Consider the following 5,329-nt stretch of genomic DNA (forward strand, 5'->3'; position numbering starts at 1 on the left):
GTCTTTCTTATTTATTCAGTCACTCTATGTCTTTTGATTGGAGTATTTAGTCCATTTACATTCTAAGTAATTGTTGAAAAATATGTACTTATTGCCATTTTGTTACTCGTTTTATGGGTTTTTAAAAAAAATTTTTTTTTAGTTCTTCTCTATTCCTTCTCTTGCTTTCTTTTCTTGTCGTCTGGCAGCTTCTTTAATGATATACTTGGATTCTTTTCTCTTTAATTTTTGCATTTCTCTTATAGGTTTTTGATTTGTGGTTACCATTAGGTTTATATTAGGTCTATATATAATATCCTATGCATATAGCAGTCTATATTAAGTCAATGGTTGCTTAATTTTGAAGCCATTCTAAAAGCACTAAATTTTTACGCCCTCCTTCCACATTTTAGATATATGGTGTGTCATACCTTACATCCTTTTATTTTCTGCATCCTTTGACTGACTTTTATAGATACACTTTATTTTACTGCTTTTGTGCTTTAACCTTTGTACTGGTTTTCTAAGTGATTAATCTACTACTTTTATTATGTTTGTATGTACCTGAGAATTTTTTTTCTTTCCTATTTTTCTTCCTCTTGCTTATCGTCTTTCCTTTCCACTCAGAGAATCCTCTTAAAGATTTCTTGTAAGGCTGGTTTAATGGTGATGAATTCTTTTAAGTTTTGTTTTTCTGGGAAACCCTTTATCTCTCCTTCTGTTCTCAATGATAGCCTTGCTGGATACAGTATTCTGGGTTCCAGGGTTTTTTTTTTTTTCAGTGCTTTGAATATATCATGCCACTCCTTTCTCGTCTGCAAAGTGTCTGCTGAAAAATCAGCTGATGGCCCACTGGGGTTTTGCTCATATGCATTTATCTTCTTTTCTCTTGCTGCTTTTAAAATTCTCTTTGTCACTACTTTTCTCCATTTTAATTAGTATGTGTCTTGGTGTGGACCTCCTTGGGTTGATTTTGCCGGGGTCTCTCTGTGCCTCCTGGATCTTGATTTTGGTTTCCTTCCCCAGATCAGGGAAGTTTTCAGCTATTATTTCTTCAAATAAATTTTCTGCCCCCTTTTCTCTCTCTTCTCCATCAGGGATCTATATAATACAATTGTAATTTGCTTGGTGATGTCACTGAGTTCCTTTAATCTGTTATCATTTTATATTATTCTTTTCTCATTTTCCTGTTCAGCCTGATTGATTCCCATTACTCTGTCCTCCAGGTCATTGATCTATTCTGCTGCTCCCTGTAACCTCTATTTATTCCCTCTAGCGTATTTTTAATTTTAGTTATTGAATTCTTTATCTTTAAGTGGCTCTTAAAAATATTTTCTATCTCTTTCTTGGAGATCTCCCTGAGATCCTTCACTCTTTTTTCAAGTCCAGTGAGTATCTTTGTGACCATTACTTTAAATTCTCTATCAGGCATAAGATCTCCATTTTCTTTAGCTCTCTTACTGTGATTTTGTCTTGTTCTTTCATTTGGGACATATTCCTCTGTCTCCTCATTTTTTCCCATTCTCTGTGTCAGTTTTGATGTGTTAGGAGAGTCAGCTACGTCTCCCAATATTGAAAGGAATAGCCTTATGAAGAAGAGGTCCTATAGCACCCTGCAGTGCAATGTTACCTCTTCACCAGAGCCTGGTGCTTCAGGGGTGTCTCCTAGGTGTGTCCTGTGCATCCTACCATTGTGGTTGAGCCACTTTTGACTTTAGCCCAATCATCTACAATGGCTCTCTTTGCCTGTTGTGGGCAAGGTATGGTCCTTGTGCTCTTAAAGGGCCAGTTTGGAGCCACCTAGGGCTTGAGTTGGGTCAGACCAGATGTTTATAAGAACTTTGGTTGCACAGAACTACAGGCTGCTATCCCTGAATTGTACCCTGAAAGGCTTTCATTGGTGAGTGAATCCTGCAGTCAGACAGATGTCTGCCTCCAGTCTGTTAATTGAGGTTTCCATGACCTACAAGTACTCGGGTCTCTCTTTGTGCTACCCCTTGTGAAGTTTTTGTTGATGAGCAGGGCCAGCAGGCAGATCAGATGTCTGCCCATGACCCATTGCTGGGGCTGCAGTGGAACTAGTGTGTGTGGTTATCTTCCCCTCTTCCTAAGGGGAAGAGTCACTTTGGAGGGGTGCTGGCCACTCTTGGGGCTGCTTGCACAGTGCCAGGCTCTTGGCATTGCTTTAGATGGACTCTTACCAAGTGGGGCAGGTTAGATGGGGTGCATTGGATGGGGCAGATCTGGAGGAGAGCCCAGGATGGGGCGCATGGTATTAGCAAGGTGTGCACTGGTCTGCTTGTGGGAAGAGACCAGCAGCCACCTTGGAGGAAATCCTGTCGAGTGGGACAGGTTGGGTAGGGCAGGTCCACAGGAGGTGGGGAGGTATGCTCTTAACAAGCTAGGTGGACAGTGTTGGCATGGGTTTCTGCACCAGCCAGCTCTTTTCTTCTTGCAGAAATCTCCTAGAGCTTCCTACCCCTTTGGTGTAGGTTCTGAGATTAGTCAATAAATCTCCTTCCCGTATACCCCAGTCATTTATCAAACTGCTACCTCTATGCTCAGCGGGACTGTTTCTGATGATCTCTTTAAGGGTAGGGGCTCAGGTTCCTCTTCCCCTCCACCTCTTCCTGAGCTGATTCTGCTGATTTTTAAAGTTCCCCAATGCTAAGCCCCACTGATTGTAAAAACTTGTGAAATCAAACCCCTCTGGTTTTTAAAGCCAAATGTTATGGGGATTTGTCTTCCCAGTGTAGGTCCTCTGTGTCTGGGGTGTCTGGTGTGGCATCTGCTTTTCTCCCTTCTCTGTGCCTGTGGAGTCCCTCCCTCCCTCCACTTTTTGGTTAATCTCAGTAAGTTAGTTTGGTTCCTGACTGTGTCTCTGCCCTTCCTACCATTTTTGATGTGGCCTCCTCTCTATAATTAGCTGTAGAGAGTGTGTTCTGCCAATTTTGGGGTCATTTTCTGGTTTATTTACACTGATGTGGATATGATCTAGGTGTATCCACGGGACAAGGCAAGATTAGGATCCTTCTACTCTGCCATCTTCCCATTTCTGACTATTCTTAACTATACTTTTTTTTTAAGAGTGAGTGAGAGATAGAAAGCTGGAAAGAGCCTAAGTGTCCATCAACAGATGAATGGATCAAGAAGATGTGGTTTATCTATACCATGGAATACTCCATGGCAATGAGAAACAATGAAATCNTAAAAAAAAAAGAAAGCACGTGTGAGTGGGAGAGAGGGGCAGAGAGAGAGAGAGAGAGAGAGAGAGAGAGAATCTTAAGCAGGCTCCGTGCTCAGCACAGAGCCCAACACAGGGATCTATCCCACAACTGTGGAATCATGACCTGAGCCAAAATCAATAGTAAGATGCTCGACTGACTGAGCCACCCAGGTGCCCCCTTAATTATATTCTTAATTACAAATCATGTTGCTTCCATATTCCCCTGCATGAAGTGCCTAGTACTGTGAATAAAGTGTTGAAGACTAGAGGCATGAGATCGTAATACAGACTCTGGGGACCCCCAGCAGCACAATGGAGGGGTACTGGCTTAGATCATCAGGAGGAGCCATGTGGCTTTTCCCTCCTGCATAACTATGTGACTTGGGCCATGTTAATTAACCTCTGTACACTTTGGCTCTCTCATCTGAAGAGGGGGTAAGAATATCACCTACCCCATAGGTCTGTGTAGGAGAAAATGAGATAATCCCTGAAAAGTGCTCAGCATTTTGACACTGCCTGTCATCATTGACAGATTCTGGAAAATGTTAAGCATAGCTTCCTAAAACAATCTCCATTTGGCTTCTAGAACATCAGTCTTCTGTGCTTGGGCACCCCATTTCTTTTGCTGACTTTTCTTTGGATGTTGGTGCTTGTCTTAGTTTGTGTTCCTCTCAAAATAGAGCTCAAAACAAGAACTTGAGAAAGGGAGTTTATTTGGGAAGCGTTGCCAGGTTAAGGTTGCCAGATTTAGCAAATCAAAATATAAAGTGCCCTGTTAAATTTCATATCAACAATGAATACTTTTTTAATACGTTTAGTGAAAAAACTCTGAGTGTTCTATATGTTATCTGGCAACCTATCCCAGGAGGCATTGTAGAGGATACGAGCGGTTAAGACATAGAGGAAAATGTACTAAAGGGCATGTTAATGAATCATTAAAGACCACTGTTAAGCACCTGAGGCTCAACCCTAACATGGTCCCTCTGAGGGATCATGTAGAATAAGGCTCAGAATAGTCTTTTCATGGATGGTACAAGGTAGAAGGTGAGGCTGGTGCATTCCTTTGGAAGGTTGCCTCTGGGAGACTGAAGTCTCGAGCACTCTTTTATTTGGGCTGAGAAACCTCTCGCAGCTTCAGAAAAGGACCTGTTATAGATTCCATATGCCCTTGCATTTTCCTTTGTAGCCTTTTTGACAAATGTCATAAATTATTTTTGTGATTATTTTTTAATGCCCTTATTTCCTTTCACTAAACAAAGCTCTCTGAGAACAGGACCTTGTCTTTCAGTGCGACAGCCCCAGAGCTTAGGCGTGTCCACAAGTGTTGACACAAGGAATATGTGTTAGTTGCCATTGCTGTACTGTGGATGTTGTTGACATAAGGATTTTACTCTTAGGCCCTGAGCGATGACCCAAATGGGTGGTAGGGTGGACAGTCTCACAAGTACTCCACTGGGGAGAAGGAAGCACTCCTCCTAAGCAGCTCACTGTACCTATTCCTCTCTTTTATCTGTCCCTCAATCTTCATGCCTATCTTCCCACCTGGTGAGCTGATATAGACAAGGAGTCTATGTAATCCCACTCAAAATTAAATCTGCCACTGTAAATATCTTTTGAGCACCTACACAGGGCACATACCATAGTAGGGGCCATGGGAAGATGCACGCACAAGTTAGATGGGGCGCTCCTCCTTGCCTTTATGAAGTAATCATCGTATATGAGACGTGTGAAAAGCTTTAAAAGGAAGGAGCATTAAAGTGTATTGATAACCTGTCTCTGTCTTTTCCACCTCCCTGGCAGCTTTATGAACTGCTGTGTGGGTTAATCATCTCTGTCCCACTTCCCAGAACAATTCCGGCTTAGAAAGGAAATACTCAGGTGCCTAACTCATGAGGCAGATCTAGCATGTGGTCCCTGTAGGTTCCAGTATTGTCCTGCTGTTACTGGATGAGTGCAGAACACAGGACTCACTCATTAGAAGGCAGGCCACTTCTCCTTGCCATTGATGTCTAATTGCTGGCAACTGAGTCCCACGCTGAATTCTTCTTTCTCCCCGGGCTCTGTGTTCCCCAGGTCACAGAGCAGTGCTGTGTTGCTTTGATCTCCATTTGTAATCCCTCCTCC

The sequence above is a fragment of the Crocuta crocuta genome, unplaced genomic scaffold (assembly GCF_008692635.1).
Source record: "Crocuta crocuta isolate KB4526 unplaced genomic scaffold, BGI_CrCroc_1.0 scaffold940, whole genome shotgun sequence".
Taxonomy (NCBI): Eukaryota; Metazoa; Chordata; class Mammalia; order Carnivora; family Hyaenidae; genus Crocuta; species Crocuta crocuta.